We start from the raw sequence: 13826 nt of genomic DNA, 5'->3' as shown, positions 1-13826 counted from the left end.
AAAATCGAAATAGTAAAATATTGTGAATAATTTTATAAAATATTCCTAAAAGTACACACAAATGGCGTTTATATGTAAATACGGTCAAGGAATGGAACTGACGGATTCTATTATCCCACAGACATATGAATATATAGACTAGAAATTAAAGGTGAGGGGTAAAATCAACTGTTGAAGAACGAAGGGGGTAAAACTGACTGTGATTCGTCAATAAATCAATCTGACAGTATATGAAATCTCGCATTATAATATCACCATTTAGTTCTTAAAAGTAAAATCTGCTTTTGAATGAATAGACATTTATTTATTTATTAATCTTAAGTTAGCTCACATCTTCGTGTGTGCTAATAGTTTTATAAACATATAAACATGTACATTGTTTGGCAAACATAATCTTTCTTTAAATATTTCAATAAAGTCACAAAAAAAGAAACAATAATAATTGAGATAGACATATTTTCTTAATTCATTTTTGAACTTATTAATATTTTTTTATCACAGCAATTTCCTTCGGGATTTTGTTATAGAGTTGAACGGCCTGGTACATCAGAGATTTTTGGGTGCTTGTTTTTTTTCTTGTTGGCAATCTAATTTGCTTAGAATTTCTCGTCCCGTGTCCGTGTATTTTTACATGGGAGCGCAAATTACTCGCCACGTTATGAACAAATTTGCGAAGTCCAAATTCGACAATTCTATTTTCAGTCGAATATTTTGTTTACGTGTTTAGTTAAGACACTTTTATAAGTGTTCATAATTTACTTCACAGTAACAACGATGCGCACACTTGGGAATCGCTACATTCGACCAATGTTGGAGGGTTGTCACAATCCCTCTGTTCTTATTAATAATAAAATATTGAAATCTTTAAGAAAGAAAAGTAAAACAACTAAAAAAACAAATTAAATTATATACACACAGTTTTTACCAGCGATTCCTAAGAGTATTTGGAGTAAAAATTTGGACATCATTTTGTCTTCCGATGACACTTTTTCAATTAAAAACAAAAAACATGATTTTCTATCACACATCGCCACTCGGTATAACCTAGCGCATTACGTGATATGCACTCCTTCTCGTTCCAGCAGTACATACGAAACAAGCGCGTACCTAACACGTGGTACCTAAAGCGCAAAAGGCGAAGGCACATCCCTGATTCTTATGCAAACGGCTTTGTATTTTGCGTCCAGATGTATCTCGATGTGATATTATATGTTTCTACAACTGATCCATATTATACGATGTGAATAAGATTAAATTAATGCTTACATATGGAATGTAATACGACAATAAGGAAGTTGAGTCCATTTTTTTAATTTTTTTTATCAATGTTCGCATTCAAACTTAAATACGAGTATTTTTTGAAGTGAAACTTCTTTACGCGCGTCATGCAATTTCGAGGAGTAAAACCAACTCATGACCGAAACGAAAATGCGGGACCGATTAAAGTTCATTTGATGTAGTAAAAGTTTTGAAGTAAAATATAAATGCTTCTTAGCTCATCTCGACAACTGGCGTTGGTGGTGTAATGGTCAGCATAGTTGCTTTCGAAGCAGTTGATCCGAGTTCGATTCTCGGCCATGGAATATTATTTTTTTGTTTTTAAGGAATTTTTTGAAGTGAAACTTCTTTACGCGCGTCATGCAATTTCGAGGAGTAAAACCAACTCATGACCGAAACGAAAATGCGGGACCGATTAAAGTTCATTTGATGTAGTAAAAGTTTTGAAGTAAAATATAAATGCTTCTTAGCTCATCTCGACAACTGGCGTTGGTGGTGTAATGGTCAGCATAGTTGCTTTCGAAGCAGTTGATCCGAGTTCGATTCTCGGCCATGGAATATTATTTTTTTGTTTTTAAGGAATTTTTTTTTTTTAATGGTTGACCATAATATCAATCCACTAAGTAATATTTTAGGCCTGTAGCATAATTGAAAAGTTAAAGAATGATATAAAATTTTTTATGATGTTAACGATAAAAAAATGAAAAAAAACATAAAATTAAAATAAAAAATGGGCCAACGGCACGCGGTGTTCCCAAGCGGTCACCCATCCAAGTACTGACCGCGCCCAATGTTGCTTAACTTCGGTGATCGGACGAGAACCGGTGTGTTCAAAATGGTATGGTCGTTGGCAAAAGTTAAACAATATTAATTTCTATTCTACCTGCCAATAAATATATGAAAATTAGTATAAAAAAGCCCTAATAATATTGAAAAAATTAGCAAGGTGTGTGCGAGGTTGATAAAAATAATCATTACATACGCGCTTGAAAAAGATCGTAATTACATTAATAAGTTTGTAGGAATTTTTTTTTTCAATGGTTGACCATAATATCAATCCACTAAGTAATATTTTAGGCCTGTAGCATACTTGAAAAGTTAAAGAATTTTATGATATTATTAATTATAGTAATGATAAAAAAATAAAAAAAACATGAAATTAAAATAAAAAATAGGCCAACGGCACGCGGTGTTCCCAAGCGGTCACCCATCCAAGTACTGACCGCGCCCAATGTTGCTTAACTTCGGTGATCGGACGAGAACCGGTGTGTTCAACATGGTATGGTCGTTGGCAAACGCTAAACAATATTAATTTCTACTCTACCTGCCAATAAATATATGAAAATTAGTATAAAAAAGCCCTAATAATACTGAAAACATTAGCAAGGTGTAAATATTATATACCTAGTTTAACTCACTCTCCTAACTCATCTTCGCTGTCTACAGGCAGAGCGCACGACTGTGGTCGTGAAGAACCGAGGTTCGATCCCCGCTTTAACTAATTTTTTTTTTCTTTTTTTATAACTTTTAATTTTTTTTATCACATGCTACTTATAAATATGTCAATAGACAGAAAAAAAGAGAGAATGAAATGAAAAGAGAGAGAGAGAAGAATACTAGAAGTTTCACTTCTGTCTTGCGTAGGCTTGACACACCCATTTTTTTTTTTTAATGGTTGACCATAATATCAATCCACTAAGTAATATTTTAGGCCTGTAGCATAATTGAAAAGTTAAAGAATGATATAAAATTTTTTATGATGTTAACGATAAAAAAATGAAAAAAAACATAAAATTAAAATAAAAAATGGGCCAACGGCACGCGGTGTTCCCAAGCGGTCACCCATCCAAGTACTGACCGCGCCCAATGTTGCTTAACTTCGGTGATCGGACGAGAACCGGTGTGTTCAAAATGGTATGGTCGTTGGCAAAAGTTAAACAATATTAATTTCTATTCTACCTGCCAATAAATATATGAAAATTAGTATAAAAAAGCCCTAATAATATTGAAAAAATTAGCAAGGTGTGTGCGAGGTTGATAAAAATAATCATTACATACGCGCTTGAAAAAGATCGTAATTACATTAATAAGTTTGTAGGAATTTTTTTTTTCAATGGTTGACCATAATATCAATCCACTAAGTAATATTTTAGGCCTGTAGCATACTTGAAAAGTTAAAGAATTTTATGATATTATTAATTATAGTAATGATAAAAAAATAAAAAAAACATGAAATTAAAATAAAAAATAGGCCAACGGCACGCGGTGTTCCCAAGCGGTCACCCATCCAAGTACTGACCGCGCCCAATGTTGCTTAACTTCGGTGATCGGACGAGAACCGGTGTGTTCAACATGGTATGGTCGTTGGCAAACGCTAAACAATATTAATTTCTACTCTACCTGCCAATAAATATATGAAAATTAGTATAAAAAAGCCCTAATAATACTGAAAACATTAGCAAGGTGTAAATATTATATACCTAGTTTAACTCACTCTCCTAACTCATCTTCGCTGTCTACAGGCAGAGCGCACGACTGTGGTCGTGAAGAACCGAGGTTCGATCCCCGCTTTAACTAATTTTTTTTTTCTTTTTTTATAACTTTTAATTTTTTTTATCACATGCTACTTATAAATATGTCAATAGACAGAAAAAAAGAGAGAATGAAATGAAAAGAGAGAGAGAGAAGAATACTAGAAGTTTCACTTCTGTCTTGCGTAGGCTTGACACACCCATTTTTTTTTTTTTTTTAAAGTTTGTTTTCATAGTAAAATTAATTCTCAAAGTTTGAATTTTATTAAGCCCTCCAAAACGAGCGGAATCCGAGCGGTAAGAGGCAGGGTGTGGGTGTGACGTCATTCAAACTGTAAGAAGCACGTCGCTTAAACATTTTGTATGGAAAAAAATTAATTCTTCAATAAGGAATTCCAGTAATTTTTTTACCAATGTTAACCGTCTATTAGAATTGATGTTATTTAAAAAATAAAATTGATTAAGATTTCATAGTTAAATTAATATTTTAAGATAGAATATTTGCTTTTCCCGCCCGGTACGGTATTGCCGTCGCTATTTGTTGACGTGCCCCGAGCCAATTCAGGACCGCCGCGCAGAAAAGTAAAGACCAAAAGTAAAATAACGGTTTACAGCCCAGTTCACTGTGAGACTTTTCTGGGCGGCGGCCTAAAGTGTATCACATGTAATGTGACATGTAGGTATAATAATAAAAACTTCTGAGCGATGCAATAAAAAACATATTATTATAAAGCACTAAACGAATATGTATCTTTAGAAATCCATTTCATATAATAATAACAACAAATACCTACATATATTTGACAATAGATGGGAGCTATTTTTTTCTGTCTCTATCTCTATTATTAGTTTCTCAGGGAATGCAGCTGGTTTTCAGCAGTGCCTTATTATATGGTAAACAAAAGATGAAATATTTAAAAGCCATCACCACATTATAATTTATATTATAATGAGTAGAGAATAATAAGTAAGTTGAGTGAAAAATATTTATATAAAAGGTATATAAAAATATACCTGGTAAATGTCAGATGGGTAGAATTCGCAATGATTATTATACTGTAAAAATGTATTATATTTATCGTAACGTACAAATCAACACAATTAATAATTTGATATACTTACTTGGAAGCTTTAACTCAACGACCGGCTGTGATTTGACCCAAATAAACGTTTGGCCTATGCACCTCTCTCATCTAAACCGACCATCTCTCACGTAATAGAAAGAGATGCACCATAGGTGTTCCGTTGTACGTACAAGTCACGACACATGTGACGTCAGAATTCTTTCGACCAATCGTGGAGCGTATACAGTTTATTGCTATTGAATGATTTTTCAAGAACGTTTAACTAATTCGAAGAATAATAATATAGAAATATATTTATATATTTAGAATCGATATTTTTTGATCTACATGAACATATTTTTTAAAAGTCAAAATATTTTTCACTCAACTTCCTTATTGGGTTTATTCTCTTTTTCACGTCTATTTTTACAAGTTTTCATAGCACAAGCCACCATTTTGCCGTGTTATTTCGTAAAATGCCTCGACCATAGCTCGACGCTAGTTCGAACAAGAATGATGACGTCACATTCTCAAGATTCACGGGAAGCCATACGCGAGCCCAGCCGGCTCCAATGGAACCGGTATGGGGAGTGGGGAATAATACGCTTTTAATCATTTAGGGCAGGTCTACTAATATTCATATGTCTATGTACTATCCGCATTCCCGATTTATAACAAGTTTCTCTTTAACTCTTTAAGTTTTTATGTTCCAAAAAAAGGATGTTATTTTTTAAGATAATATCTATTCATTTGTTATGCCGAAACGTTAATTATATGAAATTCCCGCGATAGAAAAAAATCGCAACGTAGCTCCGACAATTATTAAAAACACCCCTTTGTTGTAATTTAATATGTTATAGGCATGTAAAAAATCAAAGTGTATCTTTAAATGTAACGTAAAAATTTCAAATTAAGGAATTTAATATAATTAACGTTTCGGCATAACAAATGTATTGATATTATCTTCAAAAATAACATATATTTTTTTGGAACTTAAAACATAAAGAGTTAAAGAGAAACTTATTATAAATCGGTAGAAATAGGGAATGCGAGGGCTTAAAGATACCGCAAAATTAATCTTACACACACGTAAAATTAATTACGAAATCTGATTTTGATTAATTGAATGTAGAATTTGGACTATCAACACACTACTTTTTATGTAAATAATGGATTTAAAAATATGTACAGGTTCGATAGTTCAAGAAAATGAAGAAATTTCCATGTTAAAAATATATATATTTCCAATTTTCTATAACTTGTACGAACTTTGGCGAAAATGCCCTAAAATCAATCGAGTAGTGAATTTTTCTGGATGAAAGTCCAAGTCTCTGAATGTATTTAAATATCATCTACTTACATTACGTGTCAAAAAATAAGACAAGACGTATCTTTTTTAGAAAAGAGATTTATGAAACTCGGGTGAAGCTTGTAATTACATTAAAGTTAATAAACCAATACAAAACATTATAGTGTTCTATTGTAAATATTACCATGCAGTGCCAGTAGAACAAAGCAGAAGAAAGCTAAATAATTAGCCATTGCGTTGGTGAAGTGCTTTTGTTTATTTTCCAAGATTCGATTGATATTTATAAGGAAATACATACCACTACCTATATTCAAGCGGGTGTTCATAAAGAAATATGCGAAAACGAAAAAATTAAATGTAGGAACAACCGGAGCCGGTTGGCGATCTTTTTTTTTCCATTAATTTAAACCAAATTAGGAACATGTTTTTATACCATTGGAAGAAAATAAAATAAATATCTTCTTATTTTGTTTCTAGAATATTTGATGTAAAGAAATTAGCATTAACATAAAAAATTCTTCATCGAAAGATATTTTTTAACGTGATATTTAACAGTGGGTGCTTTCTTTTTTGGTTTTGATGCACTTGGAATAACTCTCCATGTTATTTTTATGTTTTTCAAGAGTATTTTTGATTGGAGTGATCCTTCAATATATCAGAGCTTCACTTTCTCTTACTCACAGTTTGTTTCCTTGGTCCTGCTTTTGGTAGTGGTCGAATTTTCCCAGGGACTGACTGACGAGGCGCTCTGAATGCCCGACGGCCCTGACATTTCCAAGTAGTAGATTATTTTGAAGAAATATATATTCAGTGTTCGCCCAGGAATTCCAAGTGCCTTGGCAACACTATTGTTAGATTTTTTGTTTTTATTTGACTTCTTTCACCGCTCTCAACTCTCATAAAGTCTCGTTGGCTTGTTTCTCCCTTCTCAGTCTTTCTCTTTGTACGTCCGATAAGAACTTACAAAAGTTAGTTGGGCGGGCACGGGCAGCGAGAGGGGTACTTGTAGGGTTGCCAGATGTCCGGTTTTGGACTGGACAGTACGGTTTTTTGAACGGCTGTCCGGTCTAGAAAATTTTGGATAACCGTACAATAGAATGTCCGGTTTTTTGAAAATATGCGACATGTATACCTACCTCATTCACGAGATAATTTACAGAGCAAAAGCCGTGAGCGATTCTGACGGGTAGCAAAACTTGTTCAAATCTTTTGAAAATGGTACAATATGTGTGCAGTTTTGCCTTCGTAGAAAGAGTTTTTAGTGTAAAGGGGTAATGTATCGACTGACGAAAGAAATCTACTAGGTGTGAATACCGTAAAAAGCGAATTATATAATTTTCTTCAATTATTTCAGTTGCACTGAATTTAAATTTTTTTTTCTGCTTACCAATGGCAATAATAAATATAAGTTTTAATGTTTACTAAGTGTTCATTGTGTTCACCCTCAGAAATATTCGATAATTTTCTCAGTTTGTTTTGGCCAAAATCAAAGGGGTTTATGGTTATCAAAGGACCCTTTGATTTTCGACAAATTGTGCCAAAAAAAATCAAAGGGGGGACCCTTTGATAAAAAAATGGGTGTGTCAAGCCTACGCAAGACAGAAGTGAAACTTCTAGTATTCTTCTCTCTCTCTCTTTTCATTTCATTCTCTCTTTTTTTCTGTCTATTGACATATTTATAAGTAGCATGTGATAAAAAAAATTAAAAGTTATAAAAAAAGAAAAAAAAAATTAGTTAAAGCGGGGATCGAACCTCGGTTCTTCACGACCACAGTCGTGCGCTCTGCCTGTAGACAGCGAAGATGAGTTAGGAGAGTGAGTTAAACTAGGTATATAATATTTACACCTTGCTAATGTTTTCAGTATTATTAGGGCTTTTTTATACTAATTTTCATATATTTATTGGCAGGTAGAGTAGAAATTAATATTGTTTAGCGTTTGCCAACGACCATACCATGTTGAACACACCGGTTCTCGTCCGATCACCGAAGTTAAGCAACATTGGGCGCGGTCAGTACTTGGATGGGTGACCGCTTGGGAACACCGCGTGCCGTTGGCCTATTTTTTATTTTAATTTCATGTTTTTTTTATTTTTTTATCATTACTATAATTAATAATATCATAAAATTCTTTAACTTTTCAAGTATGCTACAGGCCTAAAATATTACTTAGTGGATTGATATTATGGTCAACCATTGAAAAAAAAAATTCCTACAAACTTATTAATGTAATTACGATCTTTTTCAAGCGCGTATGTAATGATTATTTTTATCAACCTCGCACACACCTTGCTAATTTTTTCAATATTATTAGGGCTTTTTTATACTAATTTTCATATATTTATTGGCAGGTAGAATAGAAATTAATATTGTTTAACTTTTGCCAACGACCATACCATTTTGAACACACCGGTTCTCGTCCGATCACCGAAGTTAAGCAACATTGGGCGCGGTCAGTACTTGGATGGGTGACCGCTTGGGAACACCGCGTGCCGTTGGCCCATTTTTTATTTTAATTTTATGTTTTTTTTCATTTTTTTATCGTTAACATCATAAAAAATTTTATATCATTCTTTAACTTTTCAATTATGCTACAGGCCTAAAATATTACTTAGTGGATTGATATTATGGTCAACCATTAAAAAAAAAAAATTCCTTAAAAACAAAAAAATAATATTCCATGGCCGAGAATCGAACTCGGATCAACTGCTTCGAAAGCAACTATGCTGACCATTACACCACCAACGCCAGTTGTCGAGATGAGCTAAGAAGCATTTATATTTTACTTCAAAACTTTTACTACATCAAATGAACTTTAATCGGTCCCGCATTTTCGTTTCGGTCATGAGTTGGTTTTACTCCTCGAAATTGCATGACGCGCGTAAAGAAGTTTCACTTCAAAAAATGTTCGGTTTTTATCTCGACCATCTGGCAACCCTAGGTACATGGGAACAAGATAGATTTTTAGGATTACACTACAGCAATGAAACAATCATCCTCATAAGTACAGCAGTAATGTAGGTCCGGTGTGGGTGTACTGTATAAATGTTATACATTGATATAAAACGGCGTTACCTTTGGTAAAAAACCTATTTCTGGTAAATGAACGCCCATGCAAATCCGATCACTCCGCCAATAAGATGGCAACTGCGGAAGCTTGTTCCTCGTTGATGCAGCATTGCCACCTGGTGAAAGTTACACGCTTAAATTTTCCTCAAGGCCTCCTGTACAAGCGGAGTTAATTGTAAAAAACTAAATTTTCCGTTTGCCAACTACCCATTCGCCTACCGGCCGCGGTCTTGGTATTAACCAGCGGGAGAAGTCAAAAGGGATACCAATTAAATACTTCCCACTTGACCCACCGATAGTCCAAGACATGTCCAAGAGTTTACACTTCGTATAATAAATTTTATGTGTTAAAGGGGACTCATTGCCCGGTGATACCTTTTCTAACCAACCCAGATTTATACCAGAAATATAATTATGTAAGTAGCTTTATTTATGCATGGTGTATCAGTGTCCTATTATATTAAAATCGATTTCGTGTTGTTGATTCATAGTTCTGAAGCATATTGTATTTTTATTTGCTATCGTAAATAATTTTTATGGTGGTTTATAATATTACAGTGTTAACGTAATAAAGTGTTTAATCAACGAATTTATGGTTTTATTTTCATATAACGCTAATGAAAAAAAAATTAAATGAATTATTAATAAATTTCTCTGCACATTCAATTTAAGATAAAGCATATTTCATAGCATGATTTGGTATTAATTATTATAAATATTTTTTAATGTTTATTCACATAATTTTATGTAATCATTTCACATAAGATATACCACCACGGTTATGGGGGATGTGATATTTTATTCGTTATTTCAGTACTTTTATCATTTGTACAGTTTGCAATGTTTTCTGTGTAATTCAAATGCGCTATATACAACTTATTTCTTAATTTTCCGTAAAAATAAATACTGTTTTAGAAACAAGATAAAATTATCTTTCCGGTGTATGCATTTAAAATAAACATTAGTATTTCGAAATAATAAAATTTTATTATCAAACGTGAAAAAATTTGTCAAAACATTAACCACATTTTTACTTAACTTTTTACTCCAATCATAGAAAATTTGAAAGAACTCGATATTTCGAAAACACATTCGTTTTGTTTGGGGAATTGGTAAGAAAACTGTAACTTCACTTTTATCTCGTTCATATAAGAACATATTTTTAAAGTTAAATATGATAACGTCGCGAAATATGAATTATTCATTTTGTCTCTTTTTAGGATTATATTAATGGCATCCAGTACATATATTTGAGGCAAACTGAAAAGAATTATTATTTTTCTTTCTAACGTCAAAAAATTACGTATTTATTTTCCGCATGATAGAAAAAAAGATAAAAATACGTTTGTGAAGTATGTGCGCCCGTTCATATGTGACAACAAAACGCTGGTTAAAAGATAATGTTTAAAATCTTTATTGTTATTTATATTTCTGACACTTTCTGGTAATGAATTAATAAACTTATAGTTAAAGTGCCACATTTTTTTGCATTTCGGAGTAGAGACAATTGACGTTTGTCTTGCGAAGAGGTTTATTTTGTAAATGCCCAAGTGACCTAGTGTTTCGTCATGATATCTTGTATTTATGAAAAAAAAATCCTTAATTAATTTTGATAAAAGTCTGGTTTTATTTCGGGTGGGAGATTTAAAACAGAAGTTTTTTTATGAAAAGGACTAGGCAAATAGAATATTATTATTATTAGCCGACATAATCGTTGTTAATGCGAAACAATGTGAAATAGCAATTTTCGATTAATCTTTACCATGAACTGGTTTATTACCGATGTCTTCCAAGTTTTCTGAAATACTCCACTATTCAGTGACTCATTGAAAATTTGGACCATCGATTCGCCAATAATATTTATAGAGTTTTTGATAAAATTTATTGTAATTTCATCTGGGGATTGCTTCGATTTCAAAGTACTTAGCACCCTTTTCAGCATGGTAAAGCATGAACTTAAACTCTTTGTTTAAGTTCAAAAATGTCTAGTTGGTTCTCAGGATATTGCGGAATACTTGATCTATGCTCGAAATAAAATGCTTGTTAAATTTAGTCGCTATATTCCCCACTTCTTCTTCAGTTCCATCGGGAAAATCGTTAAAACTTTACATCGACCTTAACATTTCTTTTCGCTTACCCTTTATGATATATTTTAGCGTTATCCAAAGTTTTATATCTATAATATAAAATTAGTGTTTAAAAATTATATTTGCAATAACTGTTTTTAAAATAAGCAACAGATGGTAATGTAAAATGGTAAGTTGAAAAATATGGGGGCACTAGATTATTTTAAATCTCAAGATTTAGACAAAAAGTTAATAGGTGTCCCATGTAAATAAAAATCGGATATGTTTATCCGATACACTATCTAGCTTACAAATCAATTTCATTAGAAATTTTGTAATCATTTAAAAAGGTAGCTTCCAATAATATGGGAAAAAATAGTTGTAAGATTTTACTGTTATTTCAGAATTTGAAATATGAGATTGACAAATATAATTTGCTTAGGACGGGTTATTTCACAGAATTTGAATGGTTCATAAAATTTTAAAGTTGATTTTCAAGTTTTGTGCAGGTTCTATTCAAGTTCTTTTAATTTATCATTATTGGTCAATGGTTTCAGAAAAATAATAACAGAACTTGAATAAAACCTTCACAGAACTTGAAAATCAACTTTGAAATTTGATGAATTGTCTGAAACAACCCGTCCTTAATTCTTTTACAGCCTATGAAAAGCTTTCAGTACAAAGAAAATCAAAACTAGTCATGTCGTTCAGCATTTAACTAATGTAGTATAATTTCAAATAATTAATTTATTAAAAATTAAAAATCTAGTCAAGATTGTAAACAAGTTTTTGCATTATCCGTTTTCCTTTGAAGATGCTTTGGAGGATTGGTTATCATCGCCAGTTTAAATGGATTGTTGGCTAAATGATTCTGCGGTTCTCCAAATCCGCAGAATCCGAGGTTGCGTGATTAGGGGCCGTTCAAGTATTACGTAAGCAGATTTATTACAATTATTTACCCCCTTTTCCCCTTGTCACCAAAACTAAGCAAAGCTCTTACCCCCCTCCCCTCCCATGCTTACGTAAAAATTGGTACCTATATGCATTTTTCTGTTAATGTATTCTGTTTTTTAAGCGAGTACCTAAACATATTAATTATTTGTGCGAATCCCCGAATATGTATTCGGTTTTCAAACATAGACAATGTGTGGGTTGACAATGTGTAAAAAAAATAACTACTGCTGAGCAGTGCTGACGTAATCACTATCTCGACCCCCCCACCCCCCCATGTCATCAAAAATAAGCAAAGCAAAGACCCCCTACCCACCTATAGTGCTTACATAATACTTGAACGGCCCCTTACCTTCAGTGTGAAATAACGAGAATTTGGATAGTTCTAATTTATTTTTTTATTTTAACAAAACTCACTTATAATAATTTTACGAACAAATAAATCGCGTACGCTAGAGGAAGTTTAGGGTCAACCAGACGGCAAGACTGCTGGAGACAGAATAATATTATTTACAATGATACCAGCCTCACAAGAATGTGGGTAAAAATAATATTGTAGTTATTTTCGGGAGATGCAAACTCCCTATAATTAACCCTACAATGCTCTACGGAGTGCAATGCCTACTGTGAATAGTTTACTTTTAATGGTGCAACATCCATTTTATGATTATGATTCACTGGATTACCAACGCTTCTGCCATAGGTTAACTGTTAACGGTTAAGGTCAACTTAGCAGGGGTGCCCAAGCTCATGGGGTAAGGTTTGTCCAGGTCTTGGCAGCGGATGCACCTGCCCATCAACTGCATCACAGTGGGAGGAACGGATCCTTCCTCTCCTTAAAAAGAACCTTACAACAGCATCCCAAAAGATGACATAGGCCCTAAGGGAAATTATCTTCCTCGGGGCCTCCTGTATGACGATAAAGGAATGAGAATCCATCTCTAATCTCATCCACCGTTGGCCAAATAACAGTCTGATGGGAACGGAAAGGAGTAGATGAAGGGATTGATAGTTTAAAAGGAAAGCAATGATATTGATTAATACTTTGGTAAGAATAACATATTTACGAATAAACATTATTTTATTAATACAAAGATTGTGTACATAGTGAGTCATACTGCAAATAAATAATAAAAAATAAACACAATAATAATAGTAGAAAACCATTTTTTAAGAAAGTTGATAAGCATGTCCACGATGAAAATGATATTTTCATAAATTCTTGATACATTGTCCGGGGGTAAAGTGCATTAACTTCGGGAGGTGAAAGTAAAAAAGTTAAATAACTTTTTTCGAAATTACACTGTTTTTTTTCTCCATACAAACATATTTAACTGAGAAGAAATTCTTTTTCTTCATACAATTATACTTATTTATTTGTACTACCATATAGAATCACTGAACACCTTATGTAAATATAAAATTTCAACGTAATTTATTCGAAAGCTATGGCTGATCATCGATTTTTTTTTCAGCATCAGACATACCTATGTACATACATATTTATTATGTATATGGGTACATATTTTGTATCTTTTTTTACATACCATCTTCTGTCG

The 13826-nt window shown here is 32.8% G+C and overlaps 6 non-coding genes across 6 annotated transcripts; 2 read left to right on the top strand and 4 right to left on the bottom strand.

Annotated features, from left to right (window-relative positions):
* Positions 1-2011: 2011 nt before the first annotated feature.
* On the bottom strand, positions 2012-2130 carry LOC149421285 (5S ribosomal RNA). Its single transcript, XR_016302700.1, has one exon. It is a non-coding gene; the product is annotated as a 5S ribosomal RNA (ribosomal RNA).
* Positions 2131-2452: 322 nt separating this feature from the next.
* On the bottom strand, positions 2453-2571 carry LOC149421284 (5S ribosomal RNA). The gene has a single exon (XR_016302689.1). It is a non-coding gene; the product is annotated as a 5S ribosomal RNA (ribosomal RNA).
* A 516-nt stretch (positions 2572-3087) lies between these two features.
* On the bottom strand, positions 3088-3206 carry LOC149421283 (5S ribosomal RNA). The gene has a single exon (XR_016302699.1). It is a non-coding gene; the product is annotated as a 5S ribosomal RNA (ribosomal RNA).
* Positions 3207-3528: 322 nt separating this feature from the next.
* Positions 3529-3647, bottom strand: LOC149421282 (5S ribosomal RNA). The gene has a single exon (XR_016302688.1). It is a non-coding gene; the product is annotated as a 5S ribosomal RNA (ribosomal RNA).
* A 4475-nt stretch (positions 3648-8122) lies between these two features.
* Positions 8123-8241, top strand: LOC149421281 (5S ribosomal RNA). Its single transcript, XR_016302687.1, has one exon. It is a non-coding gene; the product is annotated as a 5S ribosomal RNA (ribosomal RNA).
* A 322-nt stretch (positions 8242-8563) lies between these two features.
* LOC149421280 (5S ribosomal RNA) lies at positions 8564-8682 on the top strand. The gene has a single exon (XR_016302698.1). It is a non-coding gene; the product is annotated as a 5S ribosomal RNA (ribosomal RNA).
* The last annotated feature ends 5144 nt before the right edge of the window (positions 8683-13826 follow it).

The sequence above is a fragment of the Hesperophylax consimilis genome, chromosome 9, assembly GCF_061612785.1.
Source record: "Hesperophylax consimilis isolate HC1 chromosome 9, BYU_Hcon_1.0, whole genome shotgun sequence".
NCBI lineage: Eukaryota > Metazoa > Arthropoda > Insecta > Trichoptera > Limnephilidae > Hesperophylax > Hesperophylax consimilis.
This window is presented reverse-complemented; position numbering and strand designations above follow the sequence as displayed.